We start from the raw sequence: 11,955 nt of genomic DNA, 5'->3' as shown, positions 1-11,955 counted from the left end.
GAGTTGAGGCTTTGGAGTGAAATTGTGACCGGAAAGTGAGCCTTGAGACGAGGTAAGTCTCTCGTCTAACCTTGTAAGAGGGAATTTACCCCATAGGTGATTTAAATTAATAATTGCTTCTAATTGTTGGGGCTGCGTACGCACGAGGTGGCGAGAGTCCGTGCGTAGCTACTATTTATACTTATGTCCGGGTAGTTTAGGACCCACATCATGAATTACTTATACTATTTGTACCCTACTTGTCAATTTAAGTGCCTAAATTATATTAGAATTAGTTAGAGAAATTGTAAAATATCGAATTTCACTTACCTGAATCTTTAGCAGATTACTTGGCTGTTAATAGAAATTTTATTACATTGTACATTAGCCTTATTATAACGTTTAAGTCAAATGCTTATTAAGTATCCTTTCTTCTTGTGGAGCGGGCCGAACGCCTTGGCGGTAGATAGATGCATTTATGGATCGCGCCGCACGTCCCTTGGCAGTGTACACATTATTCTGGATCGGGTCGTACGACCTCGACATAAATCATGCTTAATAATACTCAGAGCCTAATCATACTTGATGTTATTTTGTGACTTATGGGGTTACACTTATTAATGAAGGGAATTTATTTAGAAATTATTAATTTGTGAAATAATTATTTGCTATTGCATGTTAATGAGTTATTATTATCATTTACATAACTCATGCTTATTTAGAACTTCTGTATTCATATTGTTAGCCCATAGTAAGTGTCGAAGTCGACCCCTCGTCACTACTTTTTCGAGGTTAGACTAGATACTTGCTGAGTACATGTTGTTTATGTACTCACGTTATACTTCTGCACTAATTGTGCAGGATCTGAGGTAGGTGCATCTGGTGGCCCTACCGGCGCGCATCCCAGATATCCCGAGGCCTAGTGGTGAGCTGCTTCCTGAGCCGTTCCGCAGCACCTAGAGTCTCTCCTTTGCATTTATTTCTGTCTATTTTCATTTTAGACAGTAGTTAGAGTTTTTTATAATCTATTAGTGCTCATACACTTATGACACCAGGTCTTGGTACACACACTAGCAGACATGTGATTTTGGATGATTCTATTGTTATGATTGCACTCAACTGCTTTCGTCTATTCATTTAAAATTTGATGTTTCTTAACCTTTTGAGTAATAGAATTTTATCACTTGAAAACTTATTAAAAAAAGAAATGATTTGATTTAATTCACCGTTGGCTTGCCTAGCGGTAACATTGGGCGCCATCACCACCTATAGGAGAATTGGGCCGTGACAAATATACTAACATATTTAAGAAAAGTGATCAAAGGCATGTAGAAGGTGAAAAATTAAAGAGATTCCCCACGTCTTTAAACGATTTTGCTCACAGGCTTCATATCAAGCAAATTATATAGCATCATTATTTATTATGGAACATTCATATCAAGCAAATTGTATAGTATCATTATTTTTTATGGAATATTTATTAGGGCGGCGGAATAAAAGTTTTACTGGAGTCTCAAAATATGTTTAATGTTTGATCGTAAAGATGATATTAACACTAATACATTAAAATATACGGTGTAGATTGTTCTTTTTAATTCTCCACTCATCGTGCGAGTACTAATACTTTGTGAAGTTTAATTTCTATAAAAATAATGTTGTTTAACGTATTTAATTATGAAAAGTACACGTTATAATTCTTTTTCTTACTGATCGACGGTCAGTTTTTTACATTTTACAAATATATGCAATGACAACTCATTTTTCGCCATTAATTTAAGATCAAAGGGGCCTATCATCAAATTTAAAAAGTCAATTGGGAATTACTTTGCAAACCCAAAAGGTCAAGGGCTTAAGTAAAATTAACTCTAAAGTTCAACCATTTTCTCTGAAACGGTCGTTTTATTATTGTTAGTATACTACTATTTATTTTTGGAAGGAAACGAGTATTAATTTAGGTCCAGAACACGAGGGAAAATTAACCGCGACTTGGACTTCTGACACACACCAACGAGGTGCGTGGAATAGGAAGCGGAGGGAGCTCACTGCTGCACGACGTGGTCAGTCAAAACCCTAGACTATTAATCAAACCGTGCAGCGTAATCTGTGTGCTTTATTTGCCGGATCGGAATCACCTTTTGCAGATACTTTAGCATTCTCCCAGGTAATTTAATATGCAGCATTCATTATTTGAATTTAGCAGATCTTAGAACTTGTATTTGAATTATTCAACTGGTAGGCCACTACGTGCCTTCAGATTCATTGCGAAACACATCTGTAGCATTCACAGTGAATCTTAGATCCTTGCTTCTCCGCGGATCAAGTATTAGTTTACTCGCTTTGTTAAGATATCTAGTGGATCGAATTATGAATTTGCATTCTTACGTGATAAGTTTGTAGCGCCTTCAATAGACAATGTATCATATGGAATTGCTAGTGTTTTTGTGGACCTAAGTTTCAATTTCAGGTCTGTTGCGTGTATGTTCAGAGACTATTTGCCGTCCGTGCATGCATGTTTCGTTTGTTCATGCAATTGTAGTGATTTATTTGCCATCAGGATTCTGACAGGAAATCCTGCTAATCTAGAATAGACAGCTCGAGCTTGTTATTGTTGCAAAGCTACATGCTGAGCATGTGAGTGATATCTGATGTGATTGTAAGTGAGTTATGTCTTCAGATTCCGTCTCAGGCAATCTTAATTGTTTCTTTTAATTAGATGGAAGGATTGGCAATAGATCTTTTGGATTGTTCTGAGATTTAAATGTTTACTATACTTTTTTGGATTAAAGTTATATACACAAACAATTTGCAATTTTTTATGCACTATCAGTGTAATTTTACTTGTTATAGCAGGTTACTTACCATTTATTCTAGCTAACCAGTTAATTCTATTAAACAGAATTGCCTGCAATTACATTTTATGTGACCTGATTGTATAATAAACATTTTTAACACCATCACTGGATAGAACTTAAACTCTAATTTTATAGGGATAAAATTATTTTCTAATAATAATTTCTTGACTCTGTTGCAGTTTATGACTGATAAACATAACTTAGTCAAGATTTTATGATGGCTGGTCAACGAAATAGCTATGGGAAGCGCTACCATTCTCAGTCTAATTATGCTGACAATGGGAGAAACAAAAGGAGAAATACCGACTCCGATAAGGATCCTTTCTCTGTTGGTCCTGACGACACAGTGTATCGGTACTTATGCCCTGGGAAGAAGATCGTTAATATTATCGGCAAGGGAGGTGAGATTGTTAAGCAATGAAGGGTTGACACTAAGTCTAAAATCAGGATTGGTGAGATGGTGCCTGACTGTGAGGAACGTATTGTCACCATCTACAGTTCTAGTGAGGAAACAAACGACTCTGATGGCTCTGAAGATCGTGTTTGTCCTGCCCAGGATGCACTTTTGATGGTCCATGAGAAAATTGTTAGCGACACAGTTGACAAGAACTCTGAGGATGCTCCCCAGGTTACTGTTAGGCTTCTAGTACCTTCAGATCAGATTGGATGTATTCTTGGGAAAGGGGGTCAGATAGTACAAGACATTCATAGTGAAACTGGTGCTCAGATTCGTATATTGAAAGATAGCCATTTGCCTGCATGTGCACTGAGCTCGGATGAACTTGTGCAGGTAATGGAGGATCATATCCCATTTGACTTTACAGCACTGTTGTTCTCCCCGTTAAGTACTTCTTCACATTATTTCATTGGGCTGTTTCAAATAATTGTCTTGCTAAGTAAATTTGATCTAGTGCTGCTCTGCTGGTTGTTCATTTACGAAGTTGCAATTTTTTTCTTTTTAATTGTTAACTGAATGAAGTTGCAGGCTTTCTCATCTCAACCTATTTCTTTTAGTGTTCTTTTTAGCGGTCCCTTTTCTGATTTGTCATGTGAATGAGTAGGCGAATTGTGCTCTGCTTCTTGAAACTTTTTTCTTGTGGCAAGCTTCATTATTGATAAAAAATTGGACCACTTCACCAGTAATTGTCATGTGTTCACGCTAGCACTTCAATCACAATCTTATTTGCATTAGTATTGAGGACTTGGCAATTCATTTTCCAGCTGACCTCAATACTCGTTGGTTCATTGGGTTTCAGATATCTGGTGAAGCAACTATAGTGAAGAAGGCTCTTTATGAAATAGCAACTCGTCTTCATAAGAATCGATCCCGTTCTCAACACTTGCTTGCTTCTGCTGCACAAAATGTCTACTCTTCGAGTTCACTTGTAGGTCCTACTGCTGGTGCTCCAATAGTAGGAATGGCCCCATTGATGGGGTCTTCTGGGGGCTACAAAGGGGAGACTGGGGACTGGTCAAGGTCTTTTTACTCAGCTCCAATGGATGAGTCATCTTCAAAGGAATTTTTTTCTCCGTTTGGTGTGTCCTACTGCAAATATTGGAGGTGTTATTGGTAAAGGTGGTGTCATAATCAATCAAATTAGACAAGAATCTTGTGCAGCAATCAAAGTTGATAGTTCTGCTGCTGAAGGTGATGATTGTGTGATTTCAATCTCCGCGAAAGAGGTAATTTCTATTTCTATTGATGTTTTACATCGGAGTGTACAATTTGAGGATGTTTGTCCACCTGTGAAGATTTATTTTCGTGCTTCCTTTTTTCTAGTTTTTCAAGGACACATTTTCTCCAACTGTTGAAGCAGCATTGCGCTTGCAACCAAGGTGCAGTGAGAAAGTTGAAAAAGATTCTGGTCTTATATCATTCACCACAAGATTGCTGGTCCCAACATCTCGGGTAGGCTGTCTTATTGGGAAGGGAGGAGCCATAATCAATGAGTTGAGGAAAATTGCGAAAGCTAATATTCGTATACTCTCCAAGGAAAACCTCCCCAAGGTTGCAGCTGAAGATGATGAGATGGTGCAGGTAAGCATATTGATAAGAATTGAAAAGCTTATATACACCAAAAGTATCTGCCACTCTTTTTTTGAAATAAAAAGAAGTTGGTGGTCTCTCTTTGTACTCAGCATTTGGAGTACGAGTATGACATAGGAATGAGGGGTCTTTGATTTTGGATGTAGACATATTGAGGAGCCATATATATATCTTTTCTTTAGGTCAATATTAATTGAATTAAGATGTCTTTTAAAAACAATTAGGAAGGGTCCAGTGAATATAACCTTTGTCCCACTGGTTGCATCATTCGATTATTCTTTAGTAACTATTTTGTCTTCGTATTCTCCTGCTGTACTCCTCCGTTCATGAAAGCAACCTCCCTCAGGAAGGAGAAAAGTAAAGGAAAAGGAAAGATCAATTTCACAGTATGAAAAGATGGGGTTGCCGATGTAAAACTCTCTTAAGCTAGTCTTTATTTCTCGTGTTAGGTCTTATTAGCAGCACTCTTATACTTCTTGGTTTTCTTATTTAGCAGAAGTATTTTGTTGTATTCTCTGGTTTACTTATGATTATGCTTGTTATTTGCTCATCTGTCCTCATCTATGTGATTGCAAACATTTATCAGATCTCAGGAGATCTTGATGTTGCGAAGGATGCACTCATGCTAATAACTTCACGTTTGACGGTTTGAGAGCAAACCTTTTTGAAAGAGAGGGTGCCGTATCTGCCTTTGTGCCAGTTCTTCCCTACCTCCCATCGACAACAGATTCAGATACCTTGAAACATGAAAACAGAGACACTAGAAGACATGGACGTGGACATTCTTACTCAGCTGGCTATGGTGGTATGGGTGATCTTCCACGTGCTGATGGTTATGGAAGTTATAGTGCTATCCAGGTAACATATGGTTTCATTGCTTAGAGGAACAGAATTTATGAAATTTTTTGGGGATTCCTTAACTTACCTTGCTATGTATATTTTCTCGAATTTTGTGCGTTGTTTATTGTTAATTTCTAATTCCATCTGCAGAGTAGCAGCAGTAGCATGGAGCTTATGAAGGATATTTCCTCAGGCGTTCTGGTGGTTCTATGCAAGGTGTTCTGGATTTCCACCTTGTACTGAATTTGGTTGTTATGCTGGCTGCTAAATATATGCCTCAATCCCAAGCAAGTTGGGGTTGGCTATAGGAATCCTCAAAGTCCATGTCGCTCCACTTAAGCTCATTTCGGTCCAATTTTATATAAAATAAAGTTAAAAGGGAAAAGTCCTTGAAAGGAAAACCAGCATGAGCTCTTTGGGTGGATTTTTGTTTACTTTTAATTCCTATTTAGCTGCTAATTGATCACATGTTTGTATCTTGCATGTTTATGTCTGACCTTTAGACATCAATTAGCACTTGTGATTCTGATCAATCTCTCTCCATCTGCTGCACATGACTTTTTGTATAGCTTATCTAATTTTTGATTGCTTCGAGTTTGGAAAATGAGAGGTACAATTTCTTGTTCTTATTATTCACATGTTAAGCTACTGCTCCCAGGTCATCTGGGCAGGACCCTGCTTCCTGGAGAAAAAATTATGGTTACTAGAGTGTGTAACCGGATCTGCAGGTAGCTGCTGGATCCTTTCTTTGCATTGCATGTTTGCACTGCTTCTTTCATTTGATTCGCCAAAATATCATAGATAGCTCAGCTCATACTAAAGTTATGGCATTCTGGTATGATAACCTAGCCTCTCTCCCTGGAATTTGAAACTAATGCTATTCTTTTCCATTTGCTTCCTTTCCCTCACAACAAAACAGCTGAGATATATGAAGCCTGAAGCCAGCCTAATGAAGCCTCCTGCCTAAACCAGAAGACCAGATGAATGAGGATTTTCGGAACTATGTCCTACCTTGATGCTTTTTCTTAGGAGGACCATATCTGAAGATTTTACCTAATATCGAAATTTGCCATGTCCTGACAACACCGTACACTTCCAAGTTTAAAATCTTCTAGTCCCAAGAATCTGTGTAGCCAGCACGCTTTTATCCTTCTTCCCTTTGTGTGATTGTATTACAGATGCATTAGCACTAAAATCTCAGCCATGTCCTGATGTCTTATTTTCAGTTTAATTTTTTTTTTTGGGATGAGTATTGTTTGATTTGCTCATATGATGGAGTAGATACCAGACCTGTTGTCCTCATCCTTTTCTGTCTAGTTCTTTCTAGTGGATAATTTAATTTATTGCCCGTTGTTGAAACATAAGTCATTGTGCAGTATCTTTTATTTTGAATTTTATTTCATGTTTTCTTGTTTTCTTCTGAAAAACCTGGATGTTTGCTCAAGATGTAATCATATTCAATCATATTTTGTTTCCCTGATCAATTTATTGGAAAATTATCTTCGAAATTTAGATGATTGTTTTCAAGAGGATGTTGTCGATACACGAGCATGCAGGTTGAGCTAAAGGTGTGCCTGCAGTTCTTTGTAGACATAGATTTTAAATTTAATTGAATACTATACCAGTAGAAATAATTTTTTCTTATCTGATTTGGGTCTATAATCCAAGGTAACAAAGAGATTGACGGGAATGTCACACACATCGTATTGGAGCGGGGTGGATGAAATGGAGTATCGTATCCGATAATTTGTGTGATAGGAATGTGCCACCAAGTCTTAAAGGCAAGTTCTACATATTGGTGGTTAGACCGACTATGTCTGTATGGGGCTAAAATATTGGTCAGTCAAGAACTCTCATATTCAGAAGATGAAAGTAGCAGGAATGAGAATGCTGAGATGGATGTGTGGGCATACTAGGAGAGATAAGAGTAGGAATGAAGTTATTCGTGAAAAGGTGGGACAAGATGCGGGATTCGAAGCTGAGATGGTTCAGGCACATGAAGAGGAGAAGCACAAATGCCCCTGTTAGGAGGTGTGAGATTGGTCATGGCAGGTCTGAGGAGAGGTAGAGGTAGGCCAAAGAAGTACCGGAGAGAGGTGATTAGGTACGACATGGCGCTGCTTCAGCTTAACAAGGACATGGCCCTTAAAATGAGGGTGTGGAGGTCAAGAATTGGGATAGAAGGTTAGTAGTTAGTTGGGATAGAAAGTTTCTCCTTTCCTTACCAGTATTACTAGTATTATTTTTGTATTTTCTATTCTTAGATCTTTATTACTACTTATTGTTTCGATCACTTCAATTATCTTATCTTCCTGTTGTTGTTACTGTTTGTTGCTATTGCTTCTTTTTTCCTCTTTTTTTCCACATTTTCTTGAGTCGAGGGTTTATCATAAACATCTAGCCTCTCTACCTTTACAAGTTAGGGGTAAGGTCTGTATACACACTACTCTCCCCAGACCCCACTCGTGGGATTATACTGGATTTGTCGTCGTTGTTGTTGATTTGCGTTGCCAGTCACTGTGGACCTGACAATCCCAGAGGAGGAATAAGTTACAGTGAGCAGTAGTTTGGCGGTAAGTTTTGGTATGCTTACAATCACGTGCTTATGGTTATGATTTAGTTTGTGTGCTAACTAAGATATAATTTGCTTCAGTCATCAGGTTTAACGGATCTTGCTCATATTATGCATAATAAGTATTTCGCTTTCTCTGCATTTAGTTCACAAGAATGTTTCCTTTTTCAATTTCAAAAAGTATGTGGTTTCGTTTCGCCCTTTTTTCTTGGGCTTGATTTATTTCAGAGGTGAATATTACCATTACTATTACCTGGTCTTGTTTAGTTCAAGAGTGGCCTTTTCGGATCTGAATTTCAGCTTGCACTTATTTCCTTTCATCTTGCCTGCTATTCTCAAATGCTGTTGGTGGTTTTTCTTCTCATGCCTTTGTTATTGCAACCCTTTGGGAAATAATGCTCCATTTAAAGAATCATGTGAAGAACACCGATGGTTATACGCTTTGAGAGAATTATTTTTCACAAACACAATCATGGTGTACAAGTAGAAGCTGAAGGCTAGATATTGCTCTCCTGCAAGTACTTGTACCAAGTTGATGCCAAGTAGGAGATGGCCTCAGCTAGGGAACCCAAGTAAGAAAATGCTTTTTATGGCCAAGTATACTGCGAACCGTGCATTTTATGATTACTGTAAGCAATTTTCTCTCTCAGGAATTTGGAGCCGGTGGGAATTGTAAATTGTACAGGCAGCTGGCTTGCTTGGTGAAGAGCTGAAATTATGTTAAGCTCAGCTCAACCTCTTATGGTACTTTTTCTGAGAAAATATTTTCAATTGGTACTGATTATATTCCCTAATTTATGATTGCCATCATTTGGTGGTTCATAGAACTACTATCAGGGGGGTTTTGTCGCCCTTCTTGACCAAACAATTGCATGGCGCGTTATCTGGGAAATAAACATCTGACACTCAGGGTGGTAGCTTCACATCTTTATAAATGACCAAACAATTGCATGGCACGTTATCTGAGAAATAAACATCTGACATTCAGTGTGGTAGCTTCACATCTTTATAAATTAACTTGTTCATTGGGGGTTAAATCTTTCTGTTGTCGAACAGATGTGTGCATCATCTTAAGGGTTACAAACTGAAAAATGTCGCCTTTAGTTTGATTATGGCATGGCATAACTAGCTTCCAATGCTTGTCTATCCGAATTGGATTTCAAATTAACCAGTTACCAAGAATTTTAACTTTTCTATATCACAAAACTTGCTGGTGATAATGTTGTATTCATGGTGCCATTAATAAAACACGGTTTTTTTTTTAATTTATGAAACGCATAGATGCACTCTCACAACGGTACTTTTGAATTATGAAATCCTAGAAAATTGAAAATCTATACATGAGAACCTAAAGGACCTCCGCTACTGTTTACCCTTCTGTTTTAGTTAGGAATAATTTTATGCAGTATTAAATTTTTATGATGCATCACAAGCAACCCCAAAATTTACAAACGACGAGATATGATACTTGGTCAAGTGTCAAACAGACCAAAGACTGCAAAAGCTGAATCAACGAAATTCCATAAAGGAGGGGTTGGCTAATTCATATCTCGACCAGCCAGCTTGGTGGAATATGGAGCAGTAAATTCGTCTACCTAACTCAACACAGAAAAGTCACGAAAGTACAACGAAAGAGCCTGATTTGCGCAGTTCATTTATTGCCTCTGATAACATCTTAAACCTTAGTGTTCGTACACCATATTTTTGGGGAGGAGCTTTTGGATTGATTGTGTCTTTTTCTTAAGTTCTTGGGTGATGGGGACAGTGGGTAGTCACATCCTAATCCTAAGAACCCCTCCAAACTATCTTGCTTTTTCCCCTTTTCTCCAATGGGCATTACATAGAAATTGACTGATCCATAGCTATCTTTATGTGAAGAATCTAGAAGAGTCATTAATGTTATAGGTAGATTTCCTTTCCTACACAAGAATCCATTATTTATCAACAACTCCTAGAAGCTGCCCTCTTTGCTTCAACCCTCATTCGTTTCATGCACTGTCAAAGTTAGTTTTCTTTCTATTCTGTCCAATGGGCTTCTCCTAACTTCTTTTTCTTAGATGAAATAGGAAAGCTCTCTTTCTCTTTGCAACAGGGAATGTTAGATTTCTCCTTCGGGAAACTTCATTTCCCAAAAATTCAATGATTTGATAGTCTATTTTTTTTTTTCCATTCATCTTAAAGTCTTGCATGAGGTAATAAGGTTACGAAATGCAGCCAAGGATGACTTGCCGGCAAGATCGATGTTTGTAGTTCTCAACTGAAGAGTGGAGATTAACGATTTTGACTGGCAAGTCATTTTTGGCTACATCTCTGCCTCATTTTCTCATGCCAGAATTTTGATGATAGATTCGTGAAGGTTTATATTTTGGATCACAGACCAAATGCGGAACGTTTTAATGTGATGGAGTATGGGTTAAAGGTTCATCCCAGCGGAAAACATGATGTCGGATAATTTGTCATCACGCAAAATCGTAGAGGACGTGATGACGTGATCAACATCCGACATCACGTTCCCCAGTTGAACGAACCCAATCATGGTAATATATGTAACTAGTGGAAGAAAAGAGAGGAAGTCTTGAACACTATTTGGACAAATTGAAGCATCCAGTAGCGATCTTACTGTGTTTTACCAGTAAAGCATGTGTGGCTGGTATCTGGAAATAGGTAAGTATTAATCCGGAAAAGTATGAAGTATCAACCAAAAAAAAAAAAAAAAGACCACTGGTATATTTATAGAAAAGATGGTTTCCAGAATTAGTCAGCAATGCTCAATTATACTGTTATCTAAACAGTTCATTAACCTATTTATGTGCCAAAGCAAGTTATGCTTTCGTTTACTTTGGGAGTGTTCAACAAGTCTCTGGTGACACAGCATTCCATTAAGAAATGTAGTCTCGTTTTGATTCCTTTTTTTAAATTGCGATTCCAAGAATTTTTATAAAATCTTCTGGCCTGCTCCTCAAGCAAGAAAATTTGTGTGTGTGGATAAGAGAAGAAGAAAGAGAAAGAAAGAAGAAGAAACATAGGGTTTGAAGGTAGTTTTCTCAAGTGTGTCTCACATATCACTTGCTACAAATTCCTCTTTTGGTTTCAATTACTTTCTTCAACTAATATGACCACGCCTTGTGTTGGATTTGGAAAATTGCAATCAGAATACAAAACCATATATATTCCATGGGGCACCACCGTCCTGGCAATAAACCCCATTGGTAAAAAACAACCATGATGCTATTAATTTCTTTTGGCACCACGTGTTTCACAAGTTACAAATTGGGATTGATCAGTTTGGAAAAGTACCAATAGGGTTTTTGAAATGTTGGCCCATTTTTGCAATGTATTATTAGTGGAGTAGCATTTAACTTTCATTTCCAGTGTTGTTTCCCCACAGGCTCGAAACCAGTTTCTCATTTGGAAATAATGAGTAAATGATCTCATATGACTAGCTACAAGTTAAATAGCAGAAAATGGCTCTACAAAGATTTCTTACATGGGAGTATTATATACCGATATCATATGTTATATTTTATTGATCTATTGTAAAACGGGGTCATATCACTAAAATGATATTTGTAGTGGATTATAAATTAAAACCAATCTCCATGAATTTTCCGGTGCATAAATTCAACATACAAGTAACTAGTATCACAATCTTCAAACAACGAAAA

At 37.5% G+C, this 11,955-nt stretch overlaps 1 pseudogene; it reads left to right on the top strand.

The window, feature by feature from the left end:
• Positions 1-1,930: 1,930 nt before the first annotated feature.
• LOC104102889 (KH domain-containing protein At4g18375-like) lies at positions 1,931-9,120 on the top strand (annotated as a pseudogene).
• Positions 9,121-11,955: the final 2,835 nt, after the last annotated feature.

This window comes from Nicotiana tomentosiformis, chromosome 2 (genome assembly GCF_000390325.3).
Source record: "Nicotiana tomentosiformis chromosome 2, ASM39032v3, whole genome shotgun sequence".
In the NCBI taxonomy this organism is placed as follows: Eukaryota; Viridiplantae; Streptophyta; class Magnoliopsida; order Solanales; family Solanaceae; genus Nicotiana; species Nicotiana tomentosiformis.
This window is presented reverse-complemented; position numbering and strand designations above follow the sequence as displayed.